General features: G+C 35.9%; 1 protein-coding gene across 5 annotated transcripts in view; it reads right to left on the reverse strand.

The window, feature by feature from the left end:
• The window catches only part of POU6F2 (POU class 6 homeobox 2), a 318,916-nt gene that overhangs the window by 34,521 nt on the left and 269,258 nt on the right, over positions 1 to 15,137 (reverse strand). The gene's annotated exons all lie outside the window — the stretch shown is intronic.

Below are 15,137 nucleotides of genomic sequence, written 5' to 3' on the forward strand. Positions count from 1 at the left end.
GATGTCAAACAGATGTTGTAAGAAAGATTGTCAGTCAATAAGCTGCTAGGCTGTAAAAAGTTATGCTGTTGCAAGATTCTTTTTACAGGTATTAGAGAATCTGAAATAAAGTTCTGATGAAACTTGAGCCTCAACCCAAACTTTTTCTTTTTTTTTCAAACAGCAACATAAGAAGCTGGAGTCATAGAACTGTTGCAACAGAAAAAATAAAAATAAAAAAAGCACAGCACATCTCTGTTTCCTTCACCTTCTCCTCTCTCTTTATCATAGCCTCCCTGAAAACATCTACTTCATCATAAAACTTCCAGTTTTCCTTTTCCAGAAACCTTGCTTCTTCCTCTTTATCCTCAGCATTCACCACACTGCATTGTCCATTTTGACTCCCACTAGTATGAGCCCATTTTTTAACTCAGTGGAGATAGAAAACATTATAGCTTTCCACAGTCTCTCTGCTGGTTCTCATTCTATTTGGGAGCTTACTCATCTTTTTAGATCTCTTTGTTTCTGACAAATTTGTTAGAAATTAATTAGCTGATTCAAGCCATTAAGTAGGTATGGAAAGCTGAATGGACAGAAAGAGAAGGAGATGTATACACAGCACTAGACACAGAGTAGTTTCCTCATGAACATAGGCTGAAGTATTCCTAATGAAACCCAAAAGCAAGTTTATTTCCCAAACATATAAAGCAAAACATATAACATTCCTATTGATTTCAACAATTAATTTATATTCTATCAATGGAACCCATCCAATACAGTGTAAAATTAGGTCTAAAATAACTATTTAGTTAAAACATGAGTTAGCTTTTTGGGCAGACCACTAAGTTGCTTTATGTGAGTTCAAAAGTAGAACACCACTGAATCTCTTGCTGCAGATAGAAAATTAATACAGGTGTGAAATGCATGGTGAAGAGTAACGGAGGCATGTGAAGACCTCTGCCTACTGAAATCACCAGAGGTCATATACAATAACCCCAAAAAATCCATTCTTAAAAAAACACCATGCAAAGATATCCAAGTAATTCAAGCATAGCTGGAGGGGCAGGTGGCTCTCACCACCCTCTCCCACTATTAGGCTAAGATATGAAACCACTGAGTGACAGGATCCTAATGAGTGACTGCTCTTTCAGCAGTCACACCCAGTGAGGACCCACCTAGGTGGGCTCAACCATGAAGTACTGGGTGACAGCCTACACTGACTCCTGGAGCAACAAGAGCACACTGCTGGCTACGACAGCTCAGGTAACAAGCAGTAGGTGCTGAAATTGTCATCAATTTACCACACTTGCCCAGTTAGAAGGCCTTAGCATGGCAAGACCAGAGAACCAGAAAGTAAAGCAGGACAGCTCTCCTGTGGGAGAACCTGATAAAATGGCAAGCCCAGCTACTAAGCGGTATTGTAAGAGCTGCATATATCAAGACTGTTCAAAAGACTGTAAAGATACAATTTAAGTTCTTAATGCATTGCTAAAAGGTAGACAGATCAATAAAGATTATTACCCCCATTTTATCGAGCATGAAAGTGAAGCATGGTGAAGCATATTCAGAGTTATTTCCTGAGATTTCCTGAAATTTCCTGAGAGTTTATCTTTTCAGATCACAATGCTTTTATTATTTTATTTTATTTTATTTTATTTTATTTTATTTTATTTTATTTTATTTTATTTTATTTTATTTTATTTTATTTTATTTTATTTTATTTTATTTTATTTTATTTTTTTATTTTATTTTATTTTATTTTATTTTATTTTATTTTATTTTATTTTATTTTATTTTATTTTATTTTATTTTATTTTATTTTATTTTATTTTTATTTTATTTTATTTTATTTTCTCCCCTAGCTGAATGACAACTGCTTTCCTGTTCATGTGAGAGGATGGTCATTCACTGAGGAGAGAGGCATTTATTTACATCATTATCAGATTTCAGATTGTTTTGTAAAATCAGACTTTTAGCATGAATGAAATACAACTGTAGTGTGGTGCAACACATAAATATCTCCCAGTTTTTGTGACCTAATATATTTATGGGTAACAAATATATTCTTTCACTTTTAATATAATCTCACCAAACACAAGAAATAATGATTCTTAATTTTATCAGCAGAGACATATCAAAGGCCTCCCCTTCCTTTGCTATGTCTGTAAAGGATGCAACCTTGGACTGTCATTACTCCAATGTAACTTTAACTATCAAGGTCCTAATCCCAGCAAGGCAAAAAATGCTGTGTTGGTGTTATCAGTAATAGAAATGTTTGCATTCACATTTAAAATGCATTTCTTGGACTACAGTTGGACATTTCATAGAATGACAATGCTGAAGTGGACAGTTTGTAAGGTCAGAAGCAGAAGGCTATCTATATGTATTAATGTGTGTCACATACCATACTGTACATGGCGTGCTGTACATGCACACAGACAGAAATGGAGCAGGAAAAACACAGATGGAAGAAGTGGTTCAGAAGGGCAAATGAGCAAATGCCCTCAGGGGTGTTACCGTAAGACCCAAGGGTAAATCTTAATTGGAAACAGAAACTTACTGAGGTTTCAGAAGATTTTATTTCCTTTTTTACCAAAGCAAATACTTGTTTGTTTAAGAAAAAGATATCCACTTGTCTCTACATAAACAACAGGGTTACTCATTATTGCATGCAGCTTTGAGATGGCTAAAATTGGATTCATGTTTCCACTTTCAAGTTCCCCCTTGCTGAAATACCCTCTCCTAAATATTCTTATTGCTCACTGATTCACACATAAGGAGTACTACAACTGGATCCCTTCCTTAAACTTGTGTGACTGATGTGATGCTGAACCACGTCCCTCGTCCCTCTAATTTTGGTATGAAATTTCACCCTGAGCCTTGCTAATCTGTCCTCTTAAATTATTGTACAAGCTGAAGACAATTTATGGTTTTGATACATTTGAATTTTGTCAAAAAATAAAACAAGGCCATGCCATAGGCTTGAGGCACTGGCATGCCACAGTGCAGACTATTTAATTGCTAGTGATTTCCCTAGTGGGAAGGCATTGCTCCTTTCTAGGAAATGCTGCTACTTCAGATTATATTCAAAGATAGTTCAGGAATAACATGTGACAGGGACTGATCCCAAAAGATACTTACAGAGTCACACAGAATGGTTTGAGTTGGAAAGGACCTTTTAGAGACCATCTAGTTTAATTCCCCAGCCATGGGCAGTGATGTATTTCACTAGACCACGTTGCTTAAAGCCCCATCCAACACTTTCATGGTGAGAACACATTCCACAGTGAGAACACTTTCACAGTGAGAACACATTCCACAACACTATGTCTTCTCTGAGACAAAGCAGAATAGGCTTCTTACTCTGTCAATGCCTGGACTCAAATTCGTAAACAATCCTGCTTGTCAAAGATGTTCTTGAAGGAAAAAAACCCACATCCCTTAAAGTTCCCATGCTACAAAAGTATATTTTTAAGTTTGGAGAGTTTTTTGTGTGTCTTTTACAATTCCTTTTATATGTCATACAACTGAGAGCAAGCAGTGCTCACAAAGGAGCTGCAAAATAGGTGTCATATGCAAAACAGCAATCAGATAGTTTTGAAAGCCCAGGGGTTAATTGAAGGGATCCCCTTGTCAATACTTCTCTAAGGGAGTCAGGCACAGTAATCTGCATAGCACTGTTGATTAAAATAAATTATACTAGATTGTATCTTTGTGAGGTACAGGTTCCTTGTATAGGTACAAAATGCAGTGCAGGTGGAAACTGTACCTAGATATTTAATGTAAATTCAGATTTTAATTTTTTTTGTAGAGACAGGGTTTTTGTCCTCCTCTACTAACCACAAAGACTGCAATTCTGGCCCTCTTCAAGTGACAAAGTGTTGCCAGAATCCTTGGTGGAGTCAGATTATCACTTCAAGTATTCAGTATCTTTCTTTCTTTTTTGTTCATGGATTAATAGATACATCAGTTATATCAAGCTGCTTAGAGAACAATTTTTGCAGAAATTATTATTTTTCTGCTTCCCAATATTAGCTAAATTTTAAGAGTCAGTTTTTTGTTTCTAATTTTAAAAGAAATCTGGGGTGATTTTTAATAGCATCTGAATATTTTCTACTGATTAATCTATTAGCATGATTTTAGCACCCTAGGATTTCATATATCTGAAAGATATATTGATCTCTCAGATCTTACAACTTGAACCTACCATTGTCAAGATGATGTCTGCAATAAAATCGTAGGGCTTGGCTTGCATGCGAAATTAATTTGTCAACCTGCGCCTTCATATCAGGTGTGGGCCCAATGGTCTTTGCCTACATAGTCCTGCAAACTGCAATGAAAGAATAGCATAAAACTAAAGTGAAGGTAAAATCCCAAGTAATGGAGCTGACCACAGAGGGGAAAAATCCCAAATCCTCAGTATATCAATAATTTCTGTGAATATTACTGCCAATGGCAGGGCAATGTCCTATCACTGATTAACTGAAGTTTAGTCAATATTGTACCTTTAAACAGGTTTCAGACTTGCTCAGTAAACGTTTCTTTGTAAAAATGAAATAGAAACATGATCTCTTAAAAATCTGATCCATTGAACAAGCAATTATTAAGAAAGAATAACATTTAAAAAGTCCATTCTTATCCTTCCTTCATATTTAATTGCCTTTGTTGTTTACTTTGTTGTAACATGCAGGAAGAAACCGTGGACAGAAGCTGAGTGATTGCTCATAACTTCTGGGGATAAATGTTAATCGCAGCACTGCAGATACAAAACCAGATTTTGCATAACTCTGTGAAGACTAATAGATGATTTCCTAGTAGTGAATCTTTCCATGTGGCTACTAATAAACCCATTGGGTCTTGACATTAGGTGAAGTTACCATGATACTCTAAAATGAAGTGTGCAACTTTTTAAAAATTAACTTCTTCTCCTTTTCCTCTCATCAGAAACAGGGATGGTGCCCTGCTTCATTGTTTTCCCAGCACAAAGGAATACTACAAACTGTAGCCAAATCGGTGATTCAACAACTGCCTTTGTTTCTGCTCTGAAGTGTAAGTAAAATCAAAGACCAGCTACACTAGTTTGTTTCCATTGTGAACCAGGGCTTACATAAAGCAAATGGTGACACTTCATCTAAAAAAATGTCTTCAACTATAAAAAGGAAATATTAAGTATTTTTAGTATTATCATCAAAATAGACATTGCTTCAATTTGATTGATTTTACAACTATTTAAATATTGAAAGTTAATTATTCAGTTTTGAACAATGGAAGAACAACATAAAAAGAAAACAGAAAAACAGGGGAAAAGTGAAAGAAGCAACTGAAAAATCGTTCAGCAAAATGAGACAAACCACCATATACACATAGACTCGAGGATGATGGTGGATGAGACTTGGCAGCATGTTCTTGCAGCCCTGAAGGCCAACAGAATCCTGAGCTGTATCAGAAGATTTTCGGGGAAGTGTATGTCTCCCTCTACTCTGCACTCATCAAGACCACATGGAGTGCTGCCTCCAGCTCTGTAGTCTTCAGCACAAGAAAGACAGGGACCTCACAAGTCCAGAGGAAGCCAAAAAGATGATCAGAGGGCTGGAGAATCTCTCTTGTGAAGAGAGGCTGAAAGAGTTTGGGCTTGAGAGAAGCTCTGGGGAAGAATTTACAGCATCCTCCCAGTATATAAAGGGGGCCAAAACACTGGATAGGGACTGTTTTACAAGAGCATGTAGGACAAGGGATCCATGCTAGGACAAGAGGTAATGGCTTCAAACTAGGGAGGGGAGGTTTAGATAAGCTGTTTGGAAGAAATTTTTTATTATGAGGGTGGTGAGAACAAGTCACCGAGGGGAGCTGTGGGTGCCCCATCCCAGGAAGTGTTCAAGGCCAGGCTGGATGGGGCTTTGAGAAACCTGGTCTAGTGAGAGCGGTCTCTGCCTGTGGCAGAAGGTTGGAACTAGATGATCTTTAAGGTCTCCTCTGCACCAGATAATTCTGTGATTCTATTATTTTGTACAGTTTTGCAAACTTTACTCAGAAGCTGCATCTGTTCAGAGATAGGTTGCATGGTCACTTTATTAGCAAGAGTTATTTAAGGAGACAATCCAAGGAGAAAATGACTGAGGACAGATAGATATACTGATGATATACTGAAGATATACTGATGTGAATCTGCACAGAATTATTTAGCCTCTGTGCAGCTGCCCCTTTCTTAATCACATACATGTATCTCTCTATATATGCAGAATCTATATTAATTACAAACACATAGACACAGATATTTTTAAAAATACATATCACTTATTTTCTACCAATATCAATAACCCCAGCTATTTATATGCACTATGCCGCATACACACAATCTACTCCCAGTCTGCACACTGAAAAACTGGAATCATGAATACAAGGAATACAATTTGCAGACTTCTTTTGAAAGTAGTGCTATTCCATCTCATCCTTTGGACTAATGACAATATCATTCATGAACCTCATACATGATGAAACTAAGGCTGCCTGTGTCTTTCAAGTTAGAAGTGGTACTAATTCGTGCAAAGCTTGCAAATTTTCTTTGTTGCATTGTATCTCCTAATGACAAGACAAAAAGATGGCACAACAAAATGTTACTTTGAGAAAAGGCATCAAATAGTGATACTGGAAACAGGCACCTATGAAACTATACTCCTGTGTCACCATTTTATGTAAGGAATTGTAATTTTCAGGTTAAGTATTGTTCTTATATCATTCAACATATTGGACAGGTTATTGCTTGTAAGCATCATAATGGAACATTAAGTCCAACATTCTGCCTGATTTTCTCAGTGTTTTTTTAATTTAGAAAATAGTGTTTGTATATTATCATCATAATATTTTCATAATTTAACTGCCATAAAAAATAATGGTTTCAATCAAACATTCTGGAAAACACAACCTTTTCTCATTAGAAAAACCTAAATATATGTAATTATCAAATTAAAGACTAAAAATTATATTGACTGTTTGCTGAATTGTTCCTTTTAAGCAATCTGCTTATCAGATTTAACTTCCTATTAAAAACAAGAATTAAATCAGTCATCATGACCCTTAGAGGTCATAGTTCTCTGAGCTGAGCAAAGCAGCTGTTGATTTTAATTAGATTTGCAGGTCCTAGGTATTTCTGAAAATCAGCTAGTGAGATTCTTATGAAAATACTTATTATTCAAAATTATTTGATGGATGTCTCATATAAAATATTTTAGCAATATTTGTGTTTGTTATGACAACAGATCCACGATATGTTATGACAGGACAGCCAATAGGATCATATTTGTTATGAAAAAACAGCCAGAATTCCTAATAATATTTGATGATCACTAAAAGAATTTACAACTAACTGTTTTTTAGCATTTTACTGCTTCTCTCCCAAGCCACAAACAGCTTTTTTGATTGTTGTTCAGATCCTTTTAGGGTATATACAAGCAAACACATTTCTGTATATGTGGTTTTGGGGTTTTTTGGTAAATCCTTTTGATAACCAAAAGTAATAGTATTAATTTTTTCAGGAATTAAGTATATAGCAAATGAGCCAGAAGTGTGAATTTCTACAATTAATTACAAAGAAAATATTTTTGTAAATATTCATTCATCCTTACTTTCTTTTCATGCCAGCTGTGATTTTCATAGTTGCCTACAAAAGTATCACTATATTTTGGCTTCTCTGAAGACTTCAGTATCAACTAAGTATCAAACATCTCAAAGACAAGAGATCCCTGCTCTGAAATAAAATTTCTCAACCTTTTCAAACTTTGTATTTGGGCTGCAGCTGCTAACCCAAACATCAGTTTGTATCTTTAGATTACAAACTGGATTTAGATTCCTTTAGAACAAGAGTTCTCTCTTTTGAGCAATAACATTATTTCCTACTACTTCTCTCTCAGAGCATAAAAGAGTGAACTTACTTCCAGCCACATCATAATCTAACATACTGGACACACAGCACAAGAAAACGTAGGCATCCCTACACTTTGTACAACGTGCCACACTAAGGTATTCAAGGACAACTTGGGAAACAAATTCCTATTTCTCAGCAAGCCTAACTAGGCCCAGCCTAATCACAATGTGATTAGGTTGCTTCCATGCTATGGGGACATGATGAGCTTGTTTGGAATTGCCTTTGCTACTTGGTACTGTATTGCACTGTACTGGCCTACTACAGAGATGCTGTTGAGAGGTGAGGAGCCAGAATGAGGCAGGGTTTAGTAATTGCTCTATGATCCTGTGGTTTTTAAATAAGAGCTGCTATTGAGACATAGCCTTGCACAGATATGAACAAGATAATGTCTTCCACTGCCAAACAGTTCTCACTGAAATAGTGTGTGTTTAATTTCTCAAATTGTAATCTTACTCTTTTTTAAAAATGATGTGGCACACTGCTGGCAATCTTTGTGTCTGGATGAGCAGGACTATTTCTGGCATTACACTTTTATTTCTTTCACTTGATTGTTCCTTTAAACTTCTTTTGCATAGACAATTAAGAAGATGGCACTGACTTCAGCAGGTGGTCACCACTATCATGGTTTATCTTGTGATACCATTCCTGAAAAGTTATTTCACTAGAAGTATTATGGTCTCACAAACATGTACCAAATTTGGCTACCTCAAAGACTTAGATTTGTTTTTCATTTTCATTGATAAAATTTTCTGAGGAAACAGAAGTAAATTTTGGAAACTTACTTTGAAGACTTAATGATATTTCATTCTCTCCTTGACTTGTTTGTTTAGAATACCAATGGATGTTTTCTTAGGTACTCCATGAGAAACTGGATTGAAATCACTAACCATCAAATAATCTCCAGATGCAATCGTTAGGACCAGAGTTCTTTAATTAGATTATAGGTCAAAGCATTTTTAGACCATCAATATATTCTTGAATAAACCTCTCACATCATCTGACTATCAGATTACCTACACTATACAAAATATTTATCAGAGATCACCAGATTTCTGTCTGTAATTCTTAAAGCACATGGCGATTCATTCAATCATTTCAGATTTAGCCAAAATTAATTACAAGAAGGTTAATATATATTGTAATCAATCAGTAGCAGTGATACTCAGCATTGTTTTTAGACAATTGCATTTCTCCAAATCCTGAGCTTGCTGCGCAGATGCCATGACTGTGGATGATATGGTAGCTGTCTCTCAATCCATAATTTCAACCTGTACAAGATGACATCTGTCTAAATACAAAGTCATGCCCTACTTAGGTGATGTTTCTACAATTCTAGATCATCTAGATTTTAGCTAAATGTAGCAGTGTGTGGCTACGGTGGCAATCATGATCCAGGGAGGCCACAACAGCGACAGGGAAAATAGATGAGACAAGTCTCTGTTGTTTAGCAGGGGAATCCATTTTATTCTCCCGCCCTGCCCCGTTCCTGGGGGAGCAGGGGGGCAGAGCCCCGAGAACCTGAGCCCAGAGCAGAGAGCAGAGAGCGAGCAGCCCCAGGGCTGTGGGGTTTTATCAGGTGTCCCATGGGAGGAGTCTTAAAATCAGATTACAGCCTCTTCAAAACAGGGAGGCTCTACAGCTAAATAAAACACAAACTGTTGGTCTTATTAATTAAGAGTTGTACCTTTTACTGTCATAGTGTATGAAAGCTCAGGGCAAGGCTGAGATGAGTAACTGTGAAGTAGTACACAAATGTACCACTGAAACAGTTTCTAGTTTTTCAGGACATGCATTTCTCCCACAAGTGACTTTTCTGCCTACTGAGAGCAAGGCACAATGCTTAACACAGCATGACTATGATGGAACAAACCATCCTGCATTATCTCTCTACTATAGTGGATATCATTGCAGAAACCAATATTCCAACTTATAAAATGGAATTTTGCTACAATGCACCCAATTTTGTGGGAGTTGAAGACAAGTAGAAAAAATTCATTTCACTGAAACAAGGCTTAGATAGATTGCATGTAAATTCTTGGATGGAAAATGGTGAGGACTCCAAATTTCTAGATCTGAATGTCTAGGAATAAAAGTCCTTCCTGAGATAAAATATAACTTCCTTTTGTCATGCATTCATCACAGAGTCGATTACTCTTTTTAGTACCAATGAAAATTTGCCAGCCAAATACAAGCCAGGCCTTAGTCCTTCTTGCAAAATTTGTTTTGGCCCCTGGTTCAGCACACTGCTCTGCCAATCAGCTTAACTTTGAAAATTTGTTAAATTCCAGGTCTCTGTTCAATCATGTGTAATATGTTAGCATAAATACTATTTATCTCCCTATCAGTATTCCTACAAGTTTTAAGTAATTTTTTGTAAGGCTTTGTAACTTAGGAGTTACAAAGACAAGATACCAAAAAAGTAGGGTATTTTTATGCTGGAGATGAAAATACACTCATCTGGTTTTCTAGAAATTATTCTTAAATTTAGGGAAGATGTAGCAGGAGACTGTGTTTATGAACCTGTGAGAAGAACATGCAGCTTAATTACCAGTTTCATTCAGGCCTGGTCCATAGGTCTGCTTAAGGAAGAGATAAATAACTATGATTTTCTTATTAAAAGTAGCAGTGGCCCTGAGGTAATCCCATCTTCAGCACCTACATTGCTACTATGTGGAAGCAACGCATTCCTGATACAGACAGGCAATGAAATTTTTTAATGTATCTTTATATTAATTCAAACTAATTTATATTTTCTCTTCTGCTGTCAGTAGAGCCCTGAGGCCTGTTCTGTGGAAGGTAGATCACAGACAATTTTCTATTCTTGCACGTGTTCTCTGTAGCAGTCCTAAAAATATTTCTATTTCAGTTGTGATCTGCAGGGCACCAAAGGTGAGTGGCATCTTTACTTTTTTGACTGTAGAGAAAGGGAACGGCAAGGACAGAACATCAGTTGTTTCCATAATCCCTCCTCCATCTGTGTATTTGTCATGTGTCTTATACTTACATTTTCAGTTATTTTTGGCAGGCCATTATTTTTTTTTTGATGCGTTAGAATAAGACCTTAGCACAGTGTTCCAGTGCGACTATGTATTCCATTCGTGATTATGGAGACAAAAAAATAACAACAATCCTATTTGTTATCAAATAATTAAATTGGTATATTACATAATAGTCTGACATTTCCTTAGTTAAGATGACCGAAGACTGTGAAGCACTCTATCAAGACTTTCAAGGGATGCTACTGCTGCACTTTCTGATAATTTTTGTCGGACTACAGGTTCCTGAGAGAAGAACATAGGGGGTGCTACTTTAACTTCATCAGTACTGAAATGATTCTTTTACATAAGGAGAATACATTAATGCCATTTTAAACATGGCACAAAATGTTGAAAATCATAGCCAGAAGCTGGCAAAAAAAAATGCTGTGGTAGTCTAGAACTGACTCATGTTTGCAATTTATTTTAAATATTTCCCTAGAGCTATTGTTTTCCACATTACTCTTGCAGCTGTGGCTGCTGGGGTATCAGTGGACCTCAATAACTTGCACTGAATAAAGAGATCCTTAGCAAGTTCAGAAGACATCATTCACAGTTACAGCTACAGCCCTCCTGTAAGGAACTCAGCTGTTCCTCCACAGGATCATTCAGAGCTCTTACACAGCTCAGCTTTGCCAATCAACGCTTAAAGTCAGAGAATCATACTGGTTGGAAAAGACCTTTGAGATCATCAAATCCAGCTACAGATCTAACACTGCCAAGTCCACTTCTCTCTTCCAATATGTAATGCCTAAATGTGGAAAAGACTGAAGTGAAACAAGAAGGGTCCTCATGAAGTGATGTACTGTACTCAGTGCTTTAAAGAACCAGATAATCTAACCACAGATATGTTTAGCATATGAAACTGTAAGGATCGTCAGATGGTGCTTCCTTCATTCAGGCTTTACCTTAATTTAAGTAACCTCCCTGTTACCAATCTGAAGAGAAAAATATTAAATAGAATTAAAAGTGGTGGAATCTTCCAAGAGGAGAATGAAGTAGATGTGAATGAAAGAAAAAAAGCAACAGCAAAATGATACTTAGTTTTAAACATTGTCAAAATGCATATTGTAGTTACAAATGTTGTAATACATTTTAAAAAAAAAACAAAATAACCCCAACTCAATCTCAGTAATATGAAACCTCCAAAATAACTTTTTGTTTAATCTTGGAGCAATAGTGGAGATTTCCTGGCATATGGGAATTACAGCAGAAGAATGAAGAGATGAGTGAAGAGAAAGTGCCATATTATAATTCATATATGGAGTATTTTAATTGCAGGTAATGACAGGTTTTTTAAATTTACAAGTCAAGGAATTGTGCTCATTTCTGAGACAGAATTGAGTATATTATCATATCAGTATTTGTGGGTCCCATCCAGCTCAGCTATTCTCTGATTCTGATAGTTGAGCTGGTGAATCTACTAGCTTCCCCTTCTTCCCTCATATTCCCCTCCCTTCCATCACCTCACAAAAAAACCAAACCAAACCAAATCACAACAACAACAAAACAACAAAAAACAAAAAAACTCCACCTCCCATCAAAAAAAAAAACAAACACAACCAAACCAATCCCATCCTCCCCTCCAAACAAAACGAAAAAACCCCAAACCCAAAATCCATTTCTCAGATTCAAAAGAAAGTTTATCCAGGCTAATTGCACACAAGATTTGTCAACCAGGCTGCTTCACTCAGAAATGAAAATGTAAAGACGCGTAAACAAAAAATAACCTCAAAAAAGGAATTAGCATCTCAAAAAAAAAAGTTATCAAATATGCATTTGTTTATCACAGTCAAGTTTTAAGATTCAAACCTTATTCATATATATTTTATGAAGAGAATACCCATTGTGGTGGCAAAATTAAATGCATTTTGAAACTTGTATGTGACATTTATCTATCTGCTCTATCAGAAAAAAGTTGTCATATTCATTCAGACATATATTACTTTTTCAATTTCCTGTCAGTAATGTTTTTTTAATGTTTTTTAAGGGGAGACCACAGGATTTCTTATTTCTCACAACAAAGACCATAATGCTTTAGAATTATGTTGATGAGCTTACACCTAAAAAAGTTGCACCAACTTTTTTTGTTAAGATATGAACAGTTTGTTCTTATCCATGATAACCATGGTTTTTGAGTTGATGGGGTTTATTTATTTTTTTCAATTTTTTAAAAGATAGTCAGGTAGAGCGTGTTCTGGTCTTTTTTTATTTTTTTAAAGAAGTTCATCATACAAAACAGAAACTTACAGTGCAATTTTATGATGATTCAAGTTCTACTGTGAGCCACAAGAGGTAATAAATAAAAAAAAAAGCTCAAGTATTGAAACTCCTTATCACATATCTTCCCTTCCAAGGAGATGATTTTGATAAAGTTCATATAAACCCAGTGCTTTGAATAAACAGTGTTGTGCAGCAGGCAAGACCAAAAGGTCATAGAGAAGAAACAGAAACCAATTAAGAGAGTTAATTGACAAGAGGCTACAGCTGTCATGCAAAACAGTGGCTGGAAAGGCGAAACCTTCTTTCTTTGAGTTGCTATTAAAGTGACACTGTAGTGAAAAACTCATATTGTATCCCATAGGCTCAGTGCAAGTCCTGTGGAAGTGCAGTGGGTCAAGTCCTGGCTAGAAAGGGCTCTTGTTTCTTATGGGGTTTCTTTGGCAGTAATGACCCCATCCATAATATAGTATAAGGCACACTCTTTGATGGTAACAAATCAGGAGAATTCCATGAAAACCATTTAAGTTGCATTTCTAAAAAAATGCAGAACATTTGAATTCAAGTCCCCTTCTAAGCATACATAATATCTAGGAGTAAAACCAAATATTTTGGTAAAACTGGCAATAATTATGATGGTGTAGCTTAGATTACTTTTTAGGACAGAAATTCTTACATGATAAGACTCTTTCAAGGTATTTGAGACATCTAATGGTTGGAGCTGTGCTGGAAATATATTAATGTTGGTCTGTGCTCTGAAGATTTTGTGTATCCCTTTTCTGTACTAACCAAAACAGCAAGGTAAATGGCCAGAGAAATGTAAAAAGAAATTTGTCAAAAGGAGAGACATCTTCCCTGCTTCTACAGATTCAAAGGGTTTTTTTAAAACTAGGAGAACCTCAGAGATGCAAAGTCTTAATTTATGTTCAACCGATTTTTAAATAACATCATCCTGCAGATGGAATACTTGATCTTACTTAAAGAAAAGATACCCAACAGAAAGACCCTCCCCTTTACATTGCAAACTATTACTTAGTTGAAGTATCAGTAAAGTATGATTTAAATAATTCTGATAGATACCTTTACCTTGGTCTCTATTTATTTGGGAAACACAAAGAAGCAGGCAAGCAAAACAGGAACAACAAAAAAGAATAATTCCTCTAGAGTCAGTCAAAAAATAAGGCAGTCAGTACCAAGTTCTGCATGTCCATCCTCAGCTAATCCCAGGATCTGAGTTAAAACTACTGTGACTGAGATAGTGAGCTTAAGGATAACATTACCAAAAGGACTCAGTATCATTAAAAGTAACTACTGTGTGATATTGTAACCATGGAATTGATGTAATGTTTGACACCTAGCATTAGAAATCCAGTTTCAGACTGTCATTCACGATGCTCTCTATTCAGCGTAGAGAGTGAAAAATCCCTGCAAGATGGGGGATTGATCATTGATGCTTAAAATGCCTGCCTTAGATTGGTCCTATGTTTTATTTTTTTGAGAGTGTCTATTTGTTTCAGTGATGACAGAAAACACTAAACAACTAGCTTAGATTGGATGCAGCCTAAGTTGCCTTTCATGTGGTCAAAATTAGGGAAAAGGAATTCAAATCAGCAGTCTAGAGAGACAGAGGACTCTGCTAAGCAGTAAATTCTAAAATTGACCTACAGTCTCTAGGTCATTTGGAAAACAAGTTGGCTTTTTACTGACCATCTCAATCTCAGCTGTAGATAAAAGGAGGGTAAAAAAATTTAAAACAAATCCCTAAAATTAAAATAAAATCATTGACATTTTTTCTGGGAATGAGACTCAAGTTTTCTTTATTTTTTCTTTTGTGAGTTACTATTAAAATAAGACAAGGCTTTAAGAAAATCTCACTTGTTGAAAAGATGTTCAACACATGCACAAAATGAAATCTGTTTGACCATCCTTGTCTATTACAAATATAAACACAGAGATAGAGATGATTCACTTAAATTCCTTCA

This window comes from Taeniopygia guttata, chromosome 2 (assembly GCF_048771995.1).
Source record: "Taeniopygia guttata chromosome 2, bTaeGut7.mat, whole genome shotgun sequence".
Taxonomy (NCBI): Eukaryota; Metazoa; Chordata; class Aves; order Passeriformes; family Estrildidae; genus Taeniopygia; species Taeniopygia guttata.